The sequence below is a fragment of the Sus scrofa genome, chromosome 1, assembly GCF_054392235.1.
Source record: "Sus scrofa isolate SSC_HxYL_T2T_F1_AM1 chromosome 1, Sscrofa_HxYL_maternal_Yorkshire_Landrace_v2.0, whole genome shotgun sequence".
Classification (NCBI taxonomy): Eukaryota; Metazoa; Chordata; class Mammalia; order Artiodactyla; family Suidae; genus Sus; species Sus scrofa.
The window spans coordinates 67,887,072-67,913,251 of NC_139383.1; the positions used below are offsets into that span (position 1 = coordinate 67,887,072).

The 26,180-nt window shown below is 37.4% G+C and overlaps 1 long non-coding RNA gene across 2 annotated transcripts in view; it reads left to right on the forward strand.

Moving 5' to 3' along the window:
• LOC110260404 (uncharacterized) overlaps positions 1 to 26,180 on the forward strand; it is a 249,758-nt gene that overhangs the window by 77,895 nt on the left and 145,683 nt on the right. Inside the window, exon 7 of one of the 2 annotated variants that reach the window (XR_014806469.1) lies at positions 2,645 to 3,527. The exons of the other annotated variant lie outside the window; for it this stretch is intronic. This is a non-coding gene — a long non-coding RNA (uncharacterized LOC110260404). Of the gene's footprint in view, positions 1 to 2,644; positions 3,528 to 26,180 lie in introns of those variants that run through there. 2 annotated transcript variants of the gene reach the window in all.

Genomic DNA, 26,180 nt, shown 5'->3' on the forward strand with positions numbered 1-26,180 from the left:
TTGTTGGTAGTCTAATTCCTTAATATTTACCTTATAGCTTGACTTACTAATATTTACTCAGTCATTTTTAAGAAATTAGTTCTGAGAAATTTCTATTTGGAACAGTGCCCTTCTTTAGACCTGTGAGTTTTAAACAGTTCCTGGGCCTTAAATTCTCTGCATTCTGAAGCTTTGTCATTATTTCCAAGATGAGTCCTGGCTGATTATATTTTGTGAAAGTGGCCTAACAGAACCCATGAAATCTTTTTGGGAAAATTAGACATTCTCTGGAAGGTCATTTCTGCTTCTACATTATATTCTCTGAATTTCTCTTGCTTAGTTCTTTGCGGGATTTTTTAAAAATAAACTTTTGACTGTCATTTCCTGCTGCTTTTTCAAATCTCAAAGAGTAGTCCTATGTTTAAGGTATCACAATTGGTTTTTACAAAAAAGATTTTTTATGTTACAATTGGAAGATTATGACTTCAGGCGGGAGAAAGTAGCAAAGGAAACAGAACTCAACCAAAAATCTTTAGTGGGGAAAAATACAAGAAAATGTGGAATTGGGCCCAAGTTTTCAATTGTATTTCAAAATTATGTTTCAATTATGTTTCCCCACGCACCATCATCATTCTTTAGAGACATATAAAAATATATGATTTGGGATGGACTTTTTCACTTTTATTGTGATTTTTTTTTTTTTTAGTGATTCTGATTATTTTTTATCAACTCCTCTCTCGTGGTTTAACCTTCACTAGTGTCAAATAACTAATTTTGAGGATGATGTTTTTTTGTACTTTTGTTTTTTTTAAAAATGAATAAATCCATAGCCATATATATCCATAATTGCTTGGGACAGCCTAAGGTTAAATTTTGGAGATTTTCATGGTTAGTCCAAGTGGAAATTCTCTTTCTCACTCAGGCATTTATAATAAGCCAGCGTTGTCTAAAGCTAGAACTGTGACTAACATGTTCCCTGGTAGCCAGCAGCTACCCTGCGTTATAAATGACTGGTCATACACCTGGAGGAACCCTTTTCGGGACTTGCAACCTTATCACCTTAATCCTGTGTCTGAATAATTACTGAATCATGCACATCCTCAGGCCTATTTATGAGAAAGGGATCATTTTTCTCACGATCTGTGAACAGTTTGACTACCTAAAACATTTTACTTATAGGATCTCTCCTTTTTGTGTGTGTGATGTTGTATGTGTCCTTATGCTTGTACAAATTTTCCATGTAGCCAGATTCAGATATATGATTCAATACACCTTATTGTGGTCATCAGTGTACTTATAAAACAAGCCTGTTTTATTACTCTGAACAATATACATTTGTATAAAAATAGACATTGAAGACATAGGAAATAATAATCTTCATGTCTTCTTACAGGCAGTAATTAACACAGTTGATCCTATTCTTCTGTGGATGGTGGTGGTGTAAGAGTGACCAAAAAGAACAGGGCGCAAAGGTCAGACTTAATCTGGAGAATTAAAAATAGTGTCATTGAACCCTGAAATATATATTGCTGTGTTAAAATGGGGCTAAATTATTAGGGAGCCCCAATTCCTTAGAGAACCTAGTGTTAGGTGCTATTAGATGCCCTTCCCTTTGGAAGTTCAGATTTAGGTTGAGGGGATATTTGAAAAGAGTCCAGAAATTTAGTTGTAAGATGTACTGTTCTCATTGTCACTCTTTTTCTCTGTAAAGGGCATTACCTAGTAAAATGGCTTAACTTAAACAAATAACTTTTACACTTCTAGACCGGGCCACTTCAATATCTTGACATTTCTTTAAAAATTTGCAACCGTAATTACAACTCTGTCAGCTAAGTAATCAACTAGGTAGAGGTTTAAGTATGGAGTTTTATCTGGCACAAGAAGATTAATATGTGCTTTGCTAATAACTACATTTAGCAGGATGAATTTCTTCAGGAGTTTTATTTGTCTATTGTGCAAATTCACAATTACATTCCCCAATTACCCCAGACACTGCTGTATTGTTTTTCTTCTCTAGAGGGCTTCATGTTTTAATTCTTAGAATTAATTGTATTGTAAATTACTTAATAAAATAAATTTGAACAAATTTTCTTATTTATGAATAGCAACAGAATTTGAGGTTTCAGCAAATATCTTTTTCCTAGCCTAAACCAACTCTTTTACCCTAAGCTTTAAAAAAGAAGTATATTCTTCCATCTCTTTTTAAGCACATGGAAAGCTATTCACTGTAACTCCAGAAATACTTAGTAGGTACTTGCTGTATATGAGGTTTATTTTCAAGAACACAAGTGAATAAAACATGGTTCTCATCCTCCATTCATTCATGAGGAAGAGGGGAAAGGTACACAAGTCCATCTCTTCTGGGGAGATTTTTGCCATTGCTGGACTCCTGGGCTGTTGTGAGGCAGAAGAGGGAAAGTCTGAATGGGGTTAGGCAGGCATAATTTCCAGAGTCTTTTTTTTCTGGTAGTTTGGGAGACAGTAGCATGGTAGGAGTTGTTGTGTGAGAGGTTGATAGGAGAGAGGATAAAGAGTTTTAAAAAAGTTTTCCTGAGCTGTATCCCATCTTCACGGTGTTTAAGAAACATCAATGAAAAATATAATGTATCAAGTATCTTCCATTTGTCCTTCTAAATTCACTCTTTATCTTTCTCTTTTAATCCAGGACTGATCTAATATGGAGACATCCATGGACCATCTTCTCCATTGACTTCTAGTCAGGCAATGGGAGCCCAGTAGGAGGTCAAAGGAGTGAGGAGAGTGAAGTTGTAGCATTTATCCCCTCAGTCAGCCAACTAGGTAGCCAACAAGCAGAGAAACTAGGCCATCACCATACACATTCTTGTTAGGAATTATTCTTCTTTCTAACTCCATACTTTTTATTCCAGACAAGGTGAGCATTATTTGTACAGATTTTTTAAATATATATTGTCATATTTATATGATGTAATTTATTTTTCAGTGTATCTTAACACAATCCTGGTCTTATAGTTAATAATATTTAGGTGCAGGTGTTTCTGTTGTTGTGCAGCGGAAATGAATCCAACTATTTTTCATGAGGATGCAGGTTTGATACCTGGCCTCGCTCAGTGGATTGGGGATCCTGCATTGCCTTGAGCTGCGGTGTAGGACTCAGACATGGCTTGGATCCAGCGTTGCTGTGGCTGTGGCATAGGCCAGCAGCTGTAGCTCTCATTCGACCCCTAGCCTGGGAACTTCCATATGTCATGAGTGCAGCCCTAAAAAGCAATAAATAAATAAATAAGTTTTAAAAATAATAATAACATTTAGGTGCCGTGATTTCCATAAACATTTTAAAAAATCAAAAAATATATGTTATCATATTTAATCCTACAGCAGCTCTTATGAAAAAGATAATATTATTTTTATTTTGTGAATGTGGGAAAATAAAAAAGCTCAGAAGCAGATTAAGTGAATTATCTACCATCCAAAATTTTACTTTCCCTCAGACTTTTTAAAGCCGCTTTGGAAGATAATCAATTTTTGTATCCAAAATTAATTTGGGGGCCAATAAACTTTCTGTAGACTAGAGAGAGAGTGGTCTGTGTTGAATTTTCTTTTCCAGTCTTCATGTGGGTAATTTGGGGTAAAATTATTCTTTTAACACTTATCCACCATTGCTAAAAGAAAATTTAGGTAGGCGAACAAATGGAGATAATAGGAAACTATTTCATTTTCTAAAAAAAGGAAAAGGAATTTTTCATTTTTCTTCTTTACTGTTTGTACATAGGGAAGGTCTAAGTCCACAAATCAAGCTGTGTTTTCTTAACCTGTGCAATAATAAACTTCCACTTGTTTGCAGAATTATTCTTGTAACAACTAACTGTCAAAGAATTTCCTCAGTCTCATGTAAATACTCATACAAATTCTTATAAGCAGCATCTGATACATATAAGAATGCTATTTAATCACTGTAGTTCTATATGTAGTTTATGACATTTAAAAATATAATTGTCTTACAAGTCCATTTTTTATATATAAGGCCATTTTCACTTTGGTTTGTAACTTATAATATCATCAATATCTTATCTTTCCTAATAAATATTTAAATCTTTACTCCAAACTTTCCTTTTTGCATTCTGGACCAGTATATGCTATTAACATTTTGGGACACTCAAGAGGTAAATTGAGAACAGCCGTGGAATGATTAATATTGATGCCTTGAGTGCAATGTCCTGTCAGCTTTGTGAGTGGCAGTAAATCAGCAGGAAAGTGGGATTCAGCTGTATCTTTTCCCATCTTGTTACATACATTGTCACAGGATAAGACTGACTAAAATGGACATCTCTCCCCAAGTCTCTGGCTAACAACTGCCGGAAATCTCCTATACATAGAGTGTATTTGACTCTATATTTAGATGGTTTGATATGAAATATATACTAATTTTCTTATTTTGAAATTGCCTAGCATGGTACTTGGTTGCAAATGACTTCTGACTCCTTCGTCAAAGATGGAAGGTGGGTGGTCTGTTCATCATATTCAGGCATTTGACTTCAATGTTTTCCATTTCTAAATGCGGTGATATTCAAAATGGCACCTCACAGTTTTCGAAAAAAAAATATCTCCTTTTCACTAGCATCAGTGACTAACTCTATCTGTATAGGTGAGAAGCAATGTCAAAGAAAGTCCACATATGATGCAGGTGTCAGGGAGGAGGAGATTTTCCTGTACCCTTCTAGCTTTTTCCGGATGGTCTTATGTTGACACGAGACAGGCTAACAGGAGAAAATTTAACAAAAGTTTAAAAACATGTATACATGGGGGTTCCCATTGTTAACGAATCCCACTAGGAACCATGAGGTTTCGGGTTCGATCCCTGGCCTTGCTCAGTGGGTTAAGGATCCGGCGTTGCCATGAGCTGTGGTGTAGGTTGCAGACGTGGCTCGGATCTCACGTTGCTGTGATTGTGGTGTAGGCTGGTGGCTGTGGCTCTGATTAGACCCCTAGTCTGGGAATCTCCACATGCTGCGGGAGCGGCCCCACAAAAGGCAAACAGACAAAAACGAAAAACAAAACAAAACAAAACAAAAAAACGTGTTTACATGGGAGAGACCCAGGAACAGGGAGTAACTCACCCAAATGGTTGAAACCCTCACCTTAGAAACCATCTTCAGTTAAAAACAAAAGAGAAAGTTGAGAAGGTAGTCATTTCAGATGACAAAGGAAGGAGTGGCAATTGGCAAGGAAATGCAAAAGTAAATGTTTGGTAAACCAGTGTTTGCTGCGCCAGGCAGAGACAATGGGATACAGAGCAGACTCTGATCTTTGAGTTTCTCTGACCACACCTAGCCCACATTCTCTGCAGATATCTCTGGCATGGCTCTATTCCTGGAACAGACCCTTTATCTGAATTCTTTAGGCAGCTAAGGCAGAGATAAAAAGGAAAACTTTTTTTTCCTTTTTAAACTAATTGTCTTGGAGAGGCTGAAGACATTTGTAATGTATTTTATTTTACTTTATTATTTTCTTTCTTCCTTCCTTCCTTCCTTCCTTTCCTTCTTTCTTTTGTCTTTTTAGGGCCGCACCCATGGCTTATGGAGGTTCCCAGGCTAGGGGTCAGATCAGAGTTGTAGCTGCCAGCCTAAGCCACAGCCACAGCAAAGCGAGATCCGAGCCGCATCTGCAACCTACACCACAGCTCATGGCAATGCCGGATCCTTAACCCACTGAGTGAGGTCTGGGATGGAACCTGCATGCTCATGGATCTTAGTCAGATTCATTTTCACTCAGCCACTACAGGAACCCCTAAAAAGGAAGACTTTCTGAGTCTTCTTTTTCTTAAAAATAGTCAGCCTAGGGGAGTTCCTGTCATGGCGCAGTGGTTAACGAATCAGACGAGGAACCATGAGGTTTCAGGTTCAATCCCTGGCCTTGCTCAGTGGGTTAAGGATCCGGCGTTGCCATGAGCTGTGGTGTAGGTTGCAGACGTGGCTCGGATCTCATGTTGCTGTGGCTGTGGTGTAGGCCGGCGGCTACAGGTCCGATTTGACCCCTGGCCTGGGAACCTCTATATGCAAAGGGAGCAGCTCAAGAAAAGGCAAAAAGACAAAAAAAAAAAAAAAAAAAAAAAAAAAAAAAAGTCAGCCTAAATTAATACTTGTGCCAAAGAGATGCATTTTGGGGTGGCAAATTTTGCTCCCCTACACAGGCAAGTTCAAACATGAGTAGTGTAGAAAACGATTCTTAAGTGTATTTCACTGAGCCAGTGATGAGTTTTAAAATGATGTTTCTTTTATGCAGTAATTACTGGGCTTTTAATGCTTTGAACATTCAAATCATGACTCCTTGTCTTTCTAACTCCAGATCTTTGGGATAATCATCTAGTTCAGTCTTTATCTCAAACAGAGTGTTACAAACTGACAACCTCTGGATATTGGAGGAGAAATAAATGGAAGACAAATTTTTTCTATCAGAAATGGTCCTCAGCTTATTTAATGCCCAATCAAATCTAACACTATATGAATCAGGAATCATGTACTGTGGTATCACCAATATATTAGGGCTATATTCTGGTATATTTTGAAGTTTAAGCAATCCCACAGAAATCTGCAAGTTTTACTAAGATATAATAAAACTGCTTCTATTCTATATTAGAAAAACATACTTTCAGTCCTCTAGCATAGAGAATTTTAATGATATTTTCCATACTGATCATTATAGGATCTCATGAGATATAGAAATTTCTCTATTGCTACAGATGGGGAAAACAATTCAGGATGTTATGGACTGAATGTTTGTGTTACCTCCCCCAACTTTCAGATTCATATGTTGAAATCCAAACCCGCAATGTGATGGTATTAGGTGATGGGACTTTTGGAAGATGACTCAGTTATGAAGGAGGAGCCCTTATGAATGGAATTGATGCTTTTATAAAAGAAACCCCAGAGATTTCTCTCTTTTTCTTTTTTGCCAAGCAAGGATGCAATGAGAAGTTGGCAGTTTATAACCTAAAGGAGGGCTCTCACAGAACCTGACCATAATCTTGGAGTTGCAGCCTCCAGAACTGGGAAATAAATTTCTGTTGTTTATGAGCCACCCATTGACTCTGTTCTAGCAGCCTGAATGGACTAATAAATTAGCACCTAGAAGTGGGAGTGCTGCTGTAAAAATGTGGACATGGCTTTGGAACTGGGTAATAAGTAGAAACCTAGGTAGGTAATAAGTGGAATTTTGAGGTGCATGCTAGAAATAGCCTGAATTGCCGTGAACAGATTTTTTAATGTTGATTCTGGTGAGATCTCACAAAGAAAAGAGGAGATCTGTAGAGAAAAGCTTCATTTTCTTAGAGAATACCTAAGTAACCATGAACAGAATGTTGGTAGAAATATGGACAATAAAGGCCATTCTGATGAAATAGACAGAAATGAAGAACATGTCATTGGAAACTGGAGGAAAGGCAATCCTTATTATAAAGTGGCAAAGAACTTGGCTGAATTGTGTTCTTTTTTTTTTTTTCTTTTTTTTAAGTCTTTTGTGGAAGGTAGAACTTGCAAGTGATGAAGTGAAATATTTAACAAAGGAGATTTCTAAGGAAAGTGTTGAAGGAGTAGCTTGGTTCCTCTTGACTGCTAATTGTAAAACATGAGAAGAAGGAAATAAACTAAAGATGAACTGGGTAAGCAAAAAGGAATTAGATCCTTAAAGGTTTGCAAGTTCTCAACCTACCCATATTATCAAAAATGAGAAAGCTGTTCAGAAGAGAACACTAAGGGTATGATAGATTGGATATGGAGATTAGTATGGGTGAGAACTAAGGATTTTAGCAACCATCTCAACAAAAGGCAGGAATAGAGAGGAGGCTATAGTGACAGAAAGACTGACAGCTGGGAGTAAAGGAAACAGAAAAAACTGTGCAGAAAAAGACTATTGGGTTTCTTAGACCCTGAAGGACCAGACCATAGAACCATTCAGCTGTGAGTTTGTGCTATTCTTCAAGGCATGGGAAGAAGGACCCCAAAGGTGACCTAGAGATTAATAGGGCTGCCACTTTCACCACAAGGCTACAGTGTGGTAGGGTTAGGGGGGAACCCTTTGGGGGTACAAACCCCACTCCACAGTGTTTTGTCTTTGTCCATTTCTGGCTATTTATCATCTCTCCAAATGTGGTAAAATATACTTCAGCTTCACCAATATCTGTTTCCTCTCCCCTCGCGGGAGGAGGATTGTACTTTTCCCTGTCATTAAAGTCAGGCTTATGCATGGGACGAGATTGACCAAAGAACTGTGAGTGGAATTGGTATATGTTACTTTCAGGCAGAAGCTTTAAAAAACAGCTTTTACTTTGCTACATTCCCTTTTGTTCTCAACATTACAAAAGGCTAGTGTTATGACCAGTATGCTGGGTGATCACATCCATATTTATACTACTGCTAATGTACTGATAACAATCCAATGTATATCTCTATCCTCATATTTTATAGGTAGGAATGTAAAATGATACAATCACTTAATGAAGCAATTTGGAAGTTTCTTAAAATGTCAAACAGATACCTATTATACAACCCTGCAACTCTACTCCTACATATTTAAGAGAAATGAAGATGTAGGTTCACAGAAAGACCTTTTACAAGTGTTTATAATAACCAGTCAATGTCTATCAACATGGAATGAATAAACAAAATCAATATATCTATGGCATGAAATACTACTCAGCAATGAAAAGGCATGAATACCTGTTCAGAGGAACAGAATTTGCTGTCTCAAAATATCTCTTTTTGGCATGTGGATTATTTCAAGTTGAACATGTTCAAAGCCCAAAAGACTTAGGAAGAAACTTTGGCTTTCCTCCTAACTCCCTAAAAGACTATAGAGAGAGGGACTGTTCCAAGAAAGGAGCTATTTCCATGGATAACTATTGATATGAACTGGGTGTAGTAGACAGAGAAAAACCTAGCAAGGTCTGTCAATTCCTCTCTGTGTCCCACTGTCTCTGCCTGGCCCAGCAAATGTTTATTTACCAAACATTTGCTTTTCCATCTCCATATGGATTGCCTTCCCTTTAAAGCCCCAAAACACTGTCCCCAACATGTTCTTTTGTCTTTAGCTGAAGATGGTATTTGAAGTGAAGACTTCAGTCATTTTAGCAAGTTATTCAATTTCCCTGGGTCTCTCCCATGTACCCACTCTAGTCAACTTTTGTGTGATTTTCTCCCGTTAATCTGCCACATACCAATTTAATTCTTTTCTTTTCTTTTTTGTTTTTACGGCTTCACCTGCATATGGAAATTCTTGGGCTGGGGGTCAAATCAGAGCTGCAGCTGTAGGCCTATGCCACTGTCACAACTAGGCCAAATCTGAGCTGTATCTGCAACCTGCAGCTTGTGACAATGCCAAATCCTTAACTCGATGAGCAAGACCAGGGATTGAATCTGCATCCTCATGGATACAAAGTTGGGTCCTTAACCTGTTGAGCCATAATGAGAACTCCTCAATTTAATTCTTACTGCAGTCAGAATAACCTAGAAGGGCAGAGGAAAATTTCTTCCTCCTTGACACATGAAACAAACTGGATGAACAATAAAATAATTATGCTAAAGGAAAGGAGCCAGACACAAAAATATACATCTTAGGTGACTCAATTTATGTGAAATTTCTAAAACTATACAGCCTGCATACATATCAATATCTGTGTGGGGGACTAGAGGTGGGAGTGTTATAAAAGTGGAATGTCACAATGATTGCACAATTGCAAAATTTACTAAAAATCATTGAACTATACATTTACAATGATTGAATTTATGGTTTGTAAAATCTACCTCAAACTGAAAAAAAAAATTATCTAAACCCAATTTTTCCTGAATTATAGATGCATATCTAACTATCTACAAGATATTTCTGCTTACCTGGGCCACAACCATTTCAAAATTACTCAAAACTAAATAATGTATTTCCTTTACACATCACCCCAAATTATGTTTCTGAGCAGATTTTTACCTGTGGTATTGCTGTACACAAAAAGTGTTTGCTCAAGCCAAAAGTATTGGATTCTCTCTAAATTATTTATTCTTTTTAACTCTCTGATTCTATCTTTTGAAACCCTCTTGGACGTCTCTTCACCTACTCTCACTTCTCACTTTTATTCACTTATCTGCTTACTTTTTTTCTCATGTCTTGTACTATTCTTCATGCTCTTAATTCTAATGTTGCAATATCTGGAAAAAAATATTTCTTAAGGTCTATTCAGTGGTCAGAGACCAAAGATGCTTTATAATAATAGGACAAATAGGTCCATAATATTAATTATTTTACTTACTTTATAAGTATATAGTGATGTGCTCTCCCCACCTCATATCACTGAACAAAAATACAGAGGGATACATTCTAAACTATTCAGTATATTCAAATACTTAAAATACTTAAAAATAGTTAAATTACATAGTAATAGTCATCCTGTCCATCTCTAAGTACTACAAAAGGCTAGCTGGTCTGAAAGAATTCTATTATCTTTTTTTTTTTTTTTTCTTTTTGCCTATGTGCATGTGGAATTTCCAGGGCCAGGGACTGAACCAGCACTACACCAGTGACCTTAATCCACTTTACCACCTGATCTGAAAAGAATGTTTGGTGTGGAATGTAGAGCTTCTGGGTTTCAAGGTCTTAATGTCAGGGTGACCTTAGCATTTAACTTGCCATTCAGTTTACCGAGATGGGCAGGCACAACCCAGAGCCCTTAGACCAATCTCTAGCCAGACTAACTTCAAAGTTTGGTTTTTGAGCTACTTTCAAAGTCAGTTTTTTTGATTTATTTAAAACATCAGTTTTAGAGTGGAAAATGCCTGCAAAACAAATTCTTAAATAGAGATTGCCATTAGACAATGCAGGTAAGGCTCAAGCTTGAGGGAAAGGATGCTACTTTCTGGAAAGTATAGGGCTGCCAAATACTTAGGGCTGGAATAGGCCTAGCTGGGTCAGGAAGCTCCAGAGCACTGAGCAGCATATGCTCAGAGAAGATGCTGGGTTGGTGACACCTGGGTTTTGTTAATGAAATACGGTTTGAGTCTTTATATTGTGTTATATTGTGCCATTTTTCAAGGGCTGAAATAGCAGTGCACGTGTGTGTGTGTGTGTGTGTGTTTAATAACTTCTTTTCTGGTATTTAAAAAAATCCTCAAGTATGCATTTACATCTTGACATCTACTCAAGAATATCTGCTGAATTACAATTTTGTTTTGAATTTATGTGCCCTCACTTAAAAATGATTCTGACTACCTTCCTCACTTGTTAAAAACCCTTAGGGGAGAAAAAAATCCCCTAAAACCCTTAGGAAAGATCTCAAGTTATTAAAGAGGTTGAAAATCTTTTCTTATGTTGATTAGCCATTTGATCCAATTTGGGCTTTTATCTTTTGTTGAGGTTTTTGGTATAGTGTTCTTAGAATAGAACAGGGTTGGAGAAACCACTGAGGAAAAGTGAGGGGGGCTGTGCTTTGGGGAAATATTCCAGGTCTAATGCTCAGCCTTTCTTCTGGAGCTGTGGAGACCACCACACCCTAAGGGCTGGAATCCAGCCCTACCTCTCCTCTTTTTCTCCCCTAGATCCTGACTCCTTCTCTTCCCTTAGGATAATTTATTTTAATCAGGACTTTCTTCCCCAGTTTTTGTGTCTAGAGAGACTAGATGATAAATGAAAATAAATTCAGACCTGGACCCTGGCTCTCTTTTGGGAAGATCAGATTCTGAGGGCAAAGTGTAGACCATGGCTCTAATTTTAATGAAACTCAAGTAAATATCATGCAATATACAAAACAGAAATTGAACAGTTATTCTCATTTTCCCTGAAATGGCAATCACTCTAAGTTGAACATGTTACCCTGCCCTGGCCAGCTAGCTGGTCAGGAGATCCTACAACCAGTGGGGAATGATAGGATAAAATAGGTTTTTTTTTTTAGCTCTTAGCACAGTGGTGACTCCCAGAGGGCCCGCAGGCACAAGATCTTTATGGAAAAGACTGAAAAACTCTATGAAAGAACACAAAAATATCTGAATCAGTATAAATATGTATCTTATTCATGGATATACAATTCATATTGAAAACCATGTCATTAGTCTTAGACGATTTTACAAATTCAATCCAAAAATCAATGAACAACTCAGCAGTCCTTTGGAGGAACTTGGAAAACCTCTAATTATACCTCTAAGTAACATACTTATGTTTCTTGTTCTTGATAATCAACTTGATCAAGACAGTAGCTATAGACTCTCTCCTAGGCATGATTAGTATTTAATCCACCAAATTCTACATTCCCCTCTTTCTCCTACTCCAGATTTTATTACTTATGGGAATTTTAAACAGTATATGTTTACTTCCTTTTATTGTTCCCCTACCTTAATCATTGCAGAGTCCCGTCTAGTTTCTCTTTACCTTCCCTCCCTATCAAATACATCTCCCACTATCTCTAGCTGTAATTGCTGTGGCACTGTCACATTTAATTCAGTTCTGTAATCAAAATAAGTCTTCTATGCTTTCTCTAAAGGTTTTTAAAAAATTGATTATAATCAGTTCCTAGAATGGTGCCTGGAATAGAGCCAATGATTGAATAAAAGCCAAAATCCAGTACACAATGTTTACATTTTTAATAATTTAAATATCGCTAAGGATTATATCTTTCATTATGAATCCAAAATGATCACTCCTGCATTACTCAAAAGAGGATGTTCCCCGGCCACAAAGTCAAATCGATTATTTTTTTAACACTTCAAACAATTGGGTAATATCCATGTTTTATTTTCTTATACATATTTGATCCCCCTCCCCCAAAATCTACACATCTTTCTTCTTCTTCTTTTGTTTTTTTGGCCTTGCCCACAGCACATGGAAGTTCCTGGGCCATGGATCTAACCCACACCACAGCAGTAACAGTGCTGAGTCCTTAACCTTTAGGCCACCAGGGAACTCCTACATGGCTTTCTTTTTTTTTTTTTTTTTTTTTTTTTTTTTTTGTCTTTTTGCTATTTCTTGGGCCGCTCCCACGGCATATGGAGGTTCCCAGGCTAGGCGTCGAATCGGAGCTGTAGCCGCTGGCCTACGCCAGAGCCACAGCAACTTGGGATCCGAGCCGCGTCTGCAACCTACACCACAGCTCATGGCAATGCCAGATCGTCAACCCACTGAGCAAGGGCAGGGACCGAACCCGCAACCTCATGGTTCCTAGTCGGATTCGTTAACCACTGCGCCATGACGGGAACTCCGATGACTTTCTTTTTTATTGTTGATTTAAAAAATTGAATCTTTGCCATGTCCTCGAGTTTAAATAGTCTCTCAGTTATAGTGCCTATTGCACAAAGTCTCCTTTTTTTTTTTTTTTTTTTTTTTTTTTCTGGGAAACCACTCTTTCTCAGGGTCTTTTAGTTACAATCTATTTGAATTGCTCCTAAAGCCTTGATTACCCTGGAGCTTCCATTTCCTGCTTCCTCAGTTGAATCCACCACTTCCCGAACTCCTTACTTTGTTAAAAGTATAACCTCAAGAACGGATGTGTGGGAGGTAAATTTTCCTAGTTCTCACAGGTAAAGCAAATACTGTATTAGTGAGAAATAAGTTGATGGTAAGAAAGCCTGGTATTCTCTGTCCTTCAGGGTTTCTTTTCTTTTTTTCTGCTGCTCTGAAATTTGAATAGCCAGTGACAAGTGACCAGTCCCAGAGCAAAACTTATAGACCCTCAGCCTTACAAAAGGATAATGTGCACCAGAAAGTAAATTAGGTCCTTTACAATGAGAGATAGTATTGCTATTGCTACAGCTAATATTAACTTAAGCCTGTCAGTGTATTGTATTTCCTGTAAAGATGATTTGGAAAATGCATTTAGGTTGGAAAACTAAGTGAGCTTGCAGTCTCAGAGCTGCAGGAAGAAGGCCATGGAGAGAAACTTCTCTTAATAGGACCAGACCCGGGAGTTCCTGTTGTGGCTCAGCGGTAACAAGCCCAACTAATATCCATGAGGATGCAGGTTTGATCCCTGGCCCAGCTCAGTGGGTTAAGGATCCAGTGTTGTTGTGAGCTGTGGTGCAGCTTGCAAATGTGGCTCAAATCTGGTGTTGCTGTGGCTGTGGCGTAGGCTGGCAGCTGCATCTCCAGTTCAACCCCTAGCCTGGGAATTTGCATTGCTACACGGGAGACCCTAAAACAAACAAACAAACAAAAAAAAGGAAAAATAAAAAAAATTAAAAAAAAGAAGCAGCAGCAATATAGGGCCAGATCCTGTCTAAGAAGAAAGACCTACTTGAATCTGTATACAGAATAGCCTCATTTCTCTCTAAACTCTTCGCCTATATTATAATTTCCCTTTAAGTTTTGGTAACATCCAAAGTTCACATAAATTTATTCCTGATTGTCTTAAAAGCTTGAGGCAGACTGGTTGAGCCAAAGAGAACTTTAAAATATCAATCAAATAAAAATAATTTGTCATTGGAAGATGAGGTCCTCCCAACAAATACCACTTATTTGTGTAACAGTGATAGGCAATACATAAATCTAAAATTTTGCAGTTCCAGAACTACCTGTAAGGAAAACCAAGGGAAATATTATAATTAAGGAAGGAAGTCTAAAAAATGGGGGAAAAGTCTTAATTAAACCCATGGAAGTTTGTTCAAGACTGGAAAGAAATCATTTAGAGGAATCTAAAATAAAATTGCAGTAATTAATTTATACCTTCAGTGAAGAATTTGCCTTCATTCTAAAAAGTTGCTTTCATTTTTAATGACTCATTTTTACTTAGATTATAACTTACCATTATAACTGCAAGGCATCTATTTTGAATAGAGCTAGAAAGATTTATTTGACTCTTTCTCCTTTCTTTCTTTCTTTCTCTCTTTTTCTCTTTCTTTCTCTTTCTTTTTTCTTTCTTTTTCTTTCTTTCTTTCTTTCTTTCTTTCTTTCTTTCTTTCTTTCTTTCTTTCTTTCTTTCTTTCTTTCTTTTTCTCTCTTCCCTTCTTTCTTTCTCTCCCTTCCTTCCTTTCTCCCTCCCTTCCTCTATCTCTCCCTCTTTGTTCCCCCCTTCCTTCTGCAAATATTTACTGAGTGACTACCATGTGCTACAAACAGTGCTAAGTACTGGATATGTTTGCATTTTTTCTCTTCCAGAAAATATTCTGGTCTATATTAACAAGAAACTGCTGGTGTCTAAGCTTGTCAAGAGGGTATGTACAAGGTATAATGTTAATGCAGGAACATATAGTTATTTTATATATTGAGCCAATTTTAAATGTACATAATATCTACATCAGTCAGAAAAATTCCAGTATCAAATGTAAAGAAAATTAATCTTTACAGTTAATGAGTATGGATATCACTATATTTGGAAATGTCATGTTATTGGGGAAAGGCTGGATCTTCTTATGAATCTTTCAATTTTTTCCAAAACTCTGTGCTTCAGAATAGTGATTTAAAAAGCATATTTTGAAAAATGTTTGGCACAAGATGCTGAGTTTTTAATCTTAACTTCCTCATAAATAAAGGATTTCTTTTTTTCTAGCTTTTGAAGGAGCCAGTTCTATTTCTGATAAACTTCTCAAAGTTATCTACCTTTCGATCCGTGACATGAATGGAGAAAAAAAAAATTATATCACCTGTCTCTAAACTTGTATAATTTTGTTTTGGCTTCTAATATTGCATAATTCTTTGAGGCTTCCATTTAGTATTTCCCTTGGTAGCAGAACTACAGTTTTTCAAATATTTAGTTGAAAAAAAAGAAATACTGATAATTATATTTTTCTATTTACAAAAGTATTCTAGTTGCTTTACTTAACTGCTATAGTTCTTTGGTTATGTGAAGCCACCAAAGCACTACATTCTTGTAAAAAGGAATTGAGTGGCAGTTACTTAATGGCTCATTTGAATTTTAACAACTATGCCAGCAGAAGGTGCACTAAGTAGCATGAGGTGCCCTAAATGAATGAAATTAGCAGGTTTTTGTGCTTTTAGATGACAGATAAGGTGCAGTGTTTCACCAGCTCTTCTCTAATGTTTAGCAGCAATTTTCTATTCTGTTAAAGAAATATTAATTGATTACCAACTTTACACAAATGACTCATTTGGATGCTGCTGGGAAAAGACAGGAAAGATAGAGCCTCTTTCAGGAGCTTTTAACTGAGGAAGGAGAAGGAATTTCAAAAAATAACTGCTAGGTAACAGTTTTATGTTTAACAGAATTCTATTTTGGTTTTTTTACTTGAAAAAAAAATCTTTTACATCATATATCACTCTTTTATTTGCATGAGTTTTCAGCTTGACTAACATTTCCCTTTATCACCCTCCTTGAATTTAAAAAAAATACTGAGTGGTAGAAATTTTTAAAATTTGATGATTAGGAGTTCCTGTTGTGGCTCAGCGGTTAACGAACCCGACTAGCATCCATGAGGACGCAGGTTCGATCCCTGGCTTCACTCAGTGGGTTAAAGGATCCAGTGTTGCCATGAGCTGTGATGTAGGTCACAGACATGGCTTGGATCCCAAGTCACTGTGGCTCTGGCGTAGGCCAGTGGGTGCAGCTTGGATACGACCCCTAGCCTGGGAACCTCCATATGCCACAGGTGTGGCCCTTAAAAGACAAAAAAAAAAAAAAAAAAAAAAAAAAATGACAATTAAAAAAATAGTTGCCCTTAAAATCTAATAGACCTGGACCTTTTCTTTGTGTGAAGCTTTTATTATTTTAATTCTTTCAATACAGATCAGGCTACTTAGGTATCTATTTTTTCTCCAGTCGGTTTTGGTAAGATATTTTTTAATTTGTCCATTTTATGTAAGTTGTTAATTTATTGTCATAAAGTTGTTCATAATATTTTCTTATCCTTTTGATAGCTGTACAGTCTATAGTGATATCCCTACTTTTTTGCGTGATTTTGATCATTGTCTTTAATCTTTTTTCTTAATCAATTTTGCTAGGTGTTTGCCAGTGTTCATTGAATATTTTAAAAAATTAGTTTTCTGTCCAGTAAATTTCTTTGTCATTTGTACCTTTTCTCTTACATTAATTTCTGATCTTATTTGCATTCTTTCTTTACTTTTGCTTTGGGTTTAATTTGGTTTTCTTTTTTCTCATTTTTATTTATTTATTTTTTGTTTGTTTGTTTTGTTTTTTTCTTTTTGTCTTTTTGCCTATTTCTTGGGCCACTACTGTGGCATATGGAGGTTCCCAGGCTAGGGGTCCAATCAGAGCTGTAGCCGCTGGCCTACACCAGAGCCACAGCAATGCGGGATCCAAGCCTCGTCTGCAACCTACCCCACAGCTCATGGCAACACCGGATCCTTAACCCATTGAGCAAGGCCAGGGACCGAACCCACAACCTCATGGTTCCTCGTCGGATTCGTTAATGACTGAGCCACGATGGGAACTCCTTTTTTCTCATTTTCAAAGGTGAAAGTCTAAATAATATATTTTGGACCTTTCCTATTTTCTAATATAATTACATAAAGCTTTTAAGTTTCCCTCTAAGCACTATTTTGGCAGTATCCCACATGTTTTGATATATTGGTTTTTCACTATTTCTCTCATATGGGTGGTCTTTTCTAATATAAATGGAATTTGAGTTATCTTTAAGATTCTGTGCTTCCTCTAGTTGTTTCTGGGGACATTCTGAATTCATGTTATAGGTAAGGGAGAGGCCTATTCATAGATACTGGGATTCTACATAATGGCTTGTCTATATGCGTCTCTTTAATAATTTTATCTCTGGAAGGAAGTAAGATTGGGAAGTTGATGGTCATTGCCCTTTACATTTATAATTCCTGTCTCATAGCTTTTGTTCTTCTTATCCTCTCTCCTCTATCCTATTGGTGCATTTGTCTCCCTCTTCTTCTTAGCTGCCCATATTTTCTTTTCACTATGACCTGGGATACTGACTGGGTATATGTTAAAGAACTTATTAAGCATGTCTCTGAGTTGTTTTCATCAGTGCTACTCTTCATTTAGAGAAAATGAAAATCCTTGTTCATAAGTCTTTTGCATGTGGTACTAAAACAGCCTCTCCAGTTTTTGGCTTTTTAGGGCTGCATCTTCTGCATATGGAAGTTCCCAGGCTAGGTGTCAAATCAGAGCTACAGCTGGGGGCCTGTGCCACAGCCACAGCAATGCCAGATCCAAGCCTCGTCTGCAACCTACACCACAGGCTCATGGCAACGCAGGATCCTTAACCCATTGAGCGAGGCCAGGGATTGAACCTACCACCTCATGATTCCTAGTCAGATTCATTTCTGCTGCACTATAACCAAAAACTCCCTGAATATCTTTCTCTATTTAATTTATCATGTCTTTAAAGTTAAAGAAGATTTCTTGTTGTCTGTGCTGCTTATTGTCCGATAAGTTGTTTCAAGTATTTTGTCCCATTTTCTAGTTATTTACATTAGGAAGGTGAATCTAGACTGTGTTATTCCATTATAATCAGGGTAGAAACCTCATTCATATCCTTGTAGTTAATTCTTTACCTATCTTTACATTTGAGTGTTTTTGTAAGTTATATACAATTCCTCTTTTTAAAGAAATGCATATAAATATTCAGAGTAATTCTATCAAATTCTTAAGAATGGTCATTTGAATAGTTGCTTCTCCATTTATTGCCAAGCTAAACTTGGCAACATGGAACCCCAGGACTTGTCAGAATCCCACCCACTGCTATGTAGGACACACTTCAGAAGAACAACCTCACTCAGATGCATGTTCCAGGTCCCAAGTCTGTTAACTAAAAATAAAACTGAACCTGGTAGTGGGATAGGTCTAGGACAACAAGGTGACCTGAAGTCATGCAGCTGTTGTTGAGTCACTGATTCTGAACTTGTAATTGTATCTCCATCAAGGGTACCAGCCTCACAAGGTATATTACCTATTCCTTTTAGGCCTGTGTCTGCTGGTGAAGCCTATGAAACATGTTAATGTATTTAGTTTTAGGGATCAGAATTAGGTAGTTGTGGGGAAACCAGAGCTGGTGACTAAACTTTAAAATTATTTGTTTAGTTGCTAAAAACTTATTGAATCAAGTCCTTGCATTTTCTTTTTTTTTTTCTTTTTGATAAATTTGTTAAATTTACCCTCTATATCTAAAAGTTACAGTCTATACAGAGGATACAGAATACATGTATAGATAGTGTACTTGTCAGTGGGCTGCCCCCCCTTAAATGCCAATTTGCTATATATAGTGTGATTTAAACCTTCTTTGTGGGTTCCTGAGCCTGATCAATTACTCATGCCCTATTGCTGAATCTCTACTGTCCAGGATGACTTGATGGATTTCTTCCTGACAGAATGAATTATGCCATGTGGTTTATTTTCCCTTACTGTGTTGAGCTGATACTGAGGGAAAAATGTTAATATTTTCAAAGCTTGCACCGCAGGAACACTGGGTTTTGAATACGAGATTCAATTCTACTGAACCTTTCCACAGTGGGTGAGGTACTTACAATAACATGGTCTAGAAAAAATTATCTATAAATAAAATGTTGGGATTTGTAGTTTGGATAACTTCTGACATAAGGAAATATAACATTAAACTTTTTTTTATCAACATGTATTTAAGACTTACTTCATGTTTTGCTTTGAAGTTGAAAATTGAAAAGTGATTTTGAGAAAGAAGGAATGAATAGTTGATATGTGAACTTATTAATTAAAATATTTTAACGCCTTGTAGTCATTTTAATGTAGTGTTATGACTACAGACTTCACTGATTTAGGATTTGTGTTTATTAGGAAGCAGGCTAGATGGAAGTTTATTTGAAACATAAGTTTTTAAGGAAATAAACAGTATAACTAAGGGAAACTTTATTTACAAAAGATTTTTTTCAAGAAATTTGTAGATTTGTTTTATAATTAATAGTTTACTTTCCAAGATATGTTTACTCATTTGTCAAAACATGTTAAACCCAGTTCAAACTGTACACATTTAAAATAGTCAAGTTAGGGGGTTCCCTGGTGGCCTAGTAGTTAAGGATCTAGCATTGCCACTGCTATGGTATGGGTTCAATCCCTGGCCTGGGGACTTCTGTATGTTGTGGGCATGGCCAAAAAATATACATAAAATAAAACTGTATCTTTAAAAAAATAAAAAATAAAATAGGAAATGTAATCAATGGGCACTGAATGATCAGCTGTTATAAAAATGTAAACTAGGGTGTTCCTGTCGTGCCTCAGTGGAAACGAATCTGACTAGCATCATGAGGATGCAGGTTCGATCCCTGGCTTCGCTCAATGTGTTAAGGATCTGGTGTTGCTGTGAGCTGTGGTGTAAGGTCACAGACATGGATCGGATCTGACATTGCTATGGCTATGGTGTAGGCTGATGGCTATGTCTCAGATTCAACCTCTCTCCTGGGAAACTCCATATGCCACAGGTGCGACCCTAAAAATAAATAAATAAATAAAATAAAAGTAAACTAGACAGTAATTTAAGAAAAATATGATACTTGTATTGGGAGAATGGATGGGGGGAAGTGAGTGTGTATGTGAGTGTGTGTATTTGTGTTTCCTGTGTACATTTTGTGTGAAAAATTATCCTAATTTTTCATCGTAGAAAATCAATATTGTCAAAAATGTTAAAATTAATAAATAGCAGTTTAAGATTACTGCTTAGAAATATATATGCGTTGTTGTGGTCATAACTGTGGTTTGAACCAGATTTGCTTGGGTTAGAATCCTTGCTGCATGACTTACTGCCTGTGTGACCTTGGGCAAAACTTACTTGACCTTTCTCTGCTCAATTTCCTAGCTAGAAAGTATGAATTACTGCCTTATAGCTTATTATGAGGACTCAATGAATGAATATTGTGAAGTACTTAGAAAGCTCCTGGCATGTAGTAAGCATCATGAAAGTAGTTTTTCACTAAAATAAACACTGTATTTTTAAATTATAGAATAATCAGCAAAGACAGTTGGCAGAATTTTCCTCTTTTTGTTGAAAATTTTAAGGGGGGAATGTGTTGAGTTAGGGATTGCAAATTTTTATTAGAAGGCTTGTAATATTATTATTCACCTTTAATGTGAATGGAACAAGTAAAAATTACAAATTTAAATTTGTACTTTAACTGAAAGAAATCCTTATTTTGGAATTCATTAAGAATCCTCAGAAGTTTATGAGGATAAACTAGCTTTTTTGTTTGTTTGGTTGGGTATTTTTTTGGCTGTGCCTGATTCCAGGGCTGGGGATCAAACCTGTGCCTCAGCAGTTACATTGCTGTATCTTTAATCTGATGAACCACTAGGGAACTCTGGATAAGCTAGCTTTTTTGACAAGCCATCATAGTAGATTGTTGGCTCAATAAAGGATTGAATGTTTAATAAATAGTCCAGTTGGCTTATCTTCCCTTTCCCCAGTTGGTGCAGCCATTTTGAAAACATGGACTATAACCTCTCAAAATAGATGATATACCTATTTCAACTCTGTGTGCAGTGATACATTGAACAAATCCTCATAATCAACAGGCATATCTAAAAGGATCATAAAGCTAGTGCTACTTCAGAAGGAAAGACTGAATTGGGGAGAGTTTGGAGGTTGTGTTCTAGGGACTTTATGGAGTGTAAGAGTTAAGCTGAAGAGGAGGTGCACACCGAGAACCAGGTAGATCCAACACATTTAGATAATTGTGTGAAGAGACTACCAGGCGGAGCTTGTACTTAGCAACAAAAGCCTGGATGTCCTCTGTACTGATGATCAGGGGCCCCTTGAGCACAGGAAGCATAGGTGGCGTTTTTCTGAAATGTGGGAAGTCAATTGGAAGGATGTGTGGCTTCTAATGTAGCTGGAGGCACAAGGAGATCCTGTCCATTCAACTTCACTGCTATGTTTTACACAGGTTTGGGGTAGTAGCATGGTAGATGCCACCAGAAAGGATCTCAGCTTTGGTTCATTAAGCAGAAGTAGCTAGAACTTAGGGATCACAGCACAGAAGGCTGAGTCTACTTTCAGAAATACAAAGGTATGAAATTAGGAAACGCTATTAGGTGAACTATATGAATATACTTATATTTGACCCTTTTTTGCCAATATTTAATTGTGCCAACATTTGATTGTGAAAAATTTCAAATATATGGTAAAACTTGAAGAATAGTATTCAATTATTTCTTTATGAAATAGTGATTTCATTTTGTTTACCTAGTATACCTTGACCCAGTGAGCTTAGGCTGGGGACTGAAGTGGTTTGTTCTTTGGCTTCCTGAACCCTGCAAACCCAAATACCATGGCCAGTACCTAAGAATGAGGCTGGTTATAGAAAGTACAGCGCATCATTGTAGGTGAGATTCTTATGCACAGCACGAAAAAGCTATCCAAATACATTTCATTTCCCTGTCACTGTAGACCTAGGTAATAAGAATACTTCATAAAGGACAAAATACAAACCAACAAAAAAACTTGATTGTTTGGAGAGGAAAATATGTTTGCTTATTCAGAAATTCTGAAGCTTTTATGAAAAAAGCCTTTAGCAGATTATTATTTTAGGCTTTCTTCATATTTGCATAGATCATATTTTCTCATTTTCACTTGTGAAAACAGGATTCCTGAAGGAAGCGGTATACAGGCTAACAATGAAATAGGAACTAATTTGAATGTAAAATAATCTCTTACTATTTTCCTATGCTGGTAGGTAAGAATCAGGTTGGAGATTTTTTAGAAACCTTTTGTATATGTTCCTAGTCTATTAATTGTCCACATTAGTCGGTATTCTTTAAATCAATTGAATCATTTTTTTTTATGCCTGCCTAAAGATGGCTTCTTGGAAACCGTAATAATAAGTGAACAACAACAGACATCTTGATTGAAAAACAAAAACAAAACTAAGAAAGAGTCTCCCAGCTCTGGGTCATGCTGTTGTTTTCTGTGAACTGGACTTGGGCTTAACAGTTAAGTCACCCTTTTCCTGGAATATTGTTATGTGATTTAAAATAACTACAGCAACATTTATGAGAAACTGTTGGCATTTTAAGTTTATGAAATTGCTTTTTAAATGTGCATAGAATGTAATGCCTTTGTTCCTAAGGTTATAAGCATTGAACCAAAACTAATAACTGTAAGCTACACAGTTCCACACCTGACAAATTGTGATTTGCTGCATATCTTAGTGTTTAGGCAAACTGCTGTAACTGGAACACACATGCATATACTAAATACTCATACTGGATCTTTTTTTTTTTTTCAATTGTTTTGGGATCAATCATCTGCCATCTCTTTAGCCATTTTTCTTAGCTATAAAAGTACAAATTTTGATGATTTTATTATATCTTTAAAAAATATTTTCTTTCTTCTTTTCATTGCCGCACCACAGCATATGGAAGTTCTTGGGCTAGGGGTGGAATCAGAGCTGTAGCTGCCAGCCTACACCACACCCATGGTGACACTAGATCTGAGCTGCATCTGCCACCCACACCATAGCTTGCATCAACACTGGATCCTTAACCCACTGAGTGAGGTCAGGGATTGAACCTGCATCCTCATGGACACTATGTCAGGTTAAAAATATTTTCACTTTTTATCTTTAATAGAGCCTAGATGCTTTAAAAAGTAAATTTTCCCACTAGTCAATTTTTTCTTTTACCTTTGGTGCCATTTTGTCTTTTAGCAGATGGTTATAAGGGCAGATGGTCAATTAACTAAATATAGAACCATTGACCAGTTGGACCTTTAAAATATTTGAGCTCTTCTACCAATATGTGGAAACAGATTTGTTGGGTCTAGACAGGAAGTTCTAGAGTGATGATGTGAGAACAGGTGTGAGCCTGTGGGGGCCTTCATTCTGGGTAAGCCTGGAAGAGACTTCTCAACCATATGAATATGTCTGATGTACACAGGTAAAATTATGGAGAAAGTGACAACATCAGTGCCAGTTATTTTATAAAGTGAATTCTTCAACTGATTGCTATGAACATTAGAGGCATGTTATAAAGGAGTCCCTGTTCTGTAAATAGGAAATTCCTACCTGTGAGATCTTTAAGGATCATTCCAATATATCCCTGGGCATTACACTTGGAGAAGTAAATGAAATTAAAGGATTTATTACACTTCCAGGTCCTAGAAAAGGGAAGCACACATGCCACACACAGGGGATCATATGGGGGAGCCTGAGGGAGCAGGCTCAGCCCAGGAGGTGGGCAGTTGTAAGAGAGTGAGCCCTCCACGGGCAAGTTGCCTTTATTGTGGCTCAAGGTGGAGCAGGCAAATAAAAGGCATAAGGGGATTTCATTGGTGTTTAAATGTCCCTCTGCACAGTCAGGAGAGGGAAGGAAGGGGAGTCTGGTGCAGGGGCCAGCCCATTGTATTAGTGCACCTGGTTCCCTGGATGGGGTGCTCACAGCCTGTTCGTGTGGATGCTGAGGCAGCAGGAAAATGTGAAGTTTTAAAAATTTACAATACCCATCACATAGTATTATTTATAATGATTTATATAATTTAGCCAGGTTCCCAAATATGTAAGTACTATCATAGACAATATAGATTTTCTTTTTCAAAATAAACCTAATTTTCAAAAAAATGCTTCCCCCCTACCCCAGCACCATCAAGGAATCTATGTAAATATTCCATATAATTAAAGTGCTGATAGCTACTTCCTGTTAACATTACTGATGAAATTTTTTCCTAAAAAGACATGTGGTAGGCAAAATAATGGCCTTTTAAAGCTGTCCACATTCTAATCCCTGGAACCTATGAGTGTTTTTTGTTATGTAAGGGAGAAATAAGGGCACTTGATGAAATTAAGGTTGCCAAACAGCTGACTTTAAGATAAGGAGATGAGCCTGGATTATCCAGGTGGGCTCAATATAATCATGAGAGGAAGCAGAAGGCAGAAGAGTTGGGTCAGAGTGATGCAGCAAGAGAGAGATGCCAACGACCTTGGCTGACCTTGGCTGACCTTGGCTGACCTTGGCGATGGAAGGGACTGTAAAACAAGGAAGAAAACGGATTCTCCCCGAGAGGCTCTGGAAGGAATGCAGCCCTGCTAACACCTGGATTTTAGCCTGGTGAGACTCATTTTGGATTCTGGCTTCCAGAAAGATAAGAAAATAGGAAGTTCCCATTGTGGCTCAGTGGTAACAAACCTGACTAGTGTCCATGAGGATGGGGGTTCAATCCCTGTCCTCGATCGATGGGTTATGGATCCAGTGTTGCCATAAGCTGTGGTGTAGGTCACAGACGTGGTTTGGATTCCATGTTGCTGCGGCTGTGGTGTAGGCTGGCAGCTGATTCAGACCCTAACCTGGGAACTTAAACATGCCACACATGCAGCCACACATGCTGAGCTCTGAAGGATGCTATGAATCTGAAGTTGTTTTCTTTCTCCACTCCAGCCTGTTGGCTGTCAGCTGCCACCTTGACTTTTTTTTGGTGTGCTGCTCCTAATACCTGCACCCCCATCTCCCCAGCAGCAGGGGAGCGTGGTGGTTTGGGGCCAGATATCCTGAGGGATTCTTCATTCTGCCGCTTGGGATCTGTGAGACCTTGGGGAAGTGTCTTTACACCAAACCTCTGTTTAGAAGGCGGAAAAGAATACCTACCTTGCAGGGATATTGTGAGAATGAGGTAGATAATGTCTGCTTACAGGTTACAGGTGAGGACCTAGTGATCTGGCAGCTGGTTATGATGAAGTTGCAGCCAAATCCAGAGGCCTTTTCTGCCTCATTCACTTTGGGGATAAAGACTGTGTCTGGGTACATGAGTTTTGTGGGCATCCAGACCTCCTGATGAAAGATGTGATTCTATAGTTGTATGTGGGGTGGGTCTGTACACTCTGCTTTCTTCCTAATCCCTACTGCATGTAAGAGACATACCATTTTATTTCTTTTTAATTGTTTGAAAAAGTAATGTGTACTCATGGTAAAACATTAGGCCGGAACATAAAGTGTATACAGTTAAAGTAAGTCACCCTGCAGCTTTTATCCCTAATCTGCTAGATCTAGTTTTTCATGACTCCTTCTTAGGATGGTCTTGGCACATGTTGACATATGCTCTGCTTTCTTTCCACAAATGGTAACACACCCTCCATTTTGTTCCTAACCTTTTCCTTTCCACTGAATTTTTCCTCGGTAACATTCCAAGGCGCTGCTTGTAAATACATATGATATTTATTTGATGAGAATCTTGCAAAGGAGGAATGGTGGTACACTTTTGTAGGCATAAAGTCGGCTTAGCAATGAATCAAAAAACTGTTTCCTTTCACTTAAAGTTTTAATTGAAGCATTTAAATTGATAAACTTTCAAAGTATAATGTCCTAT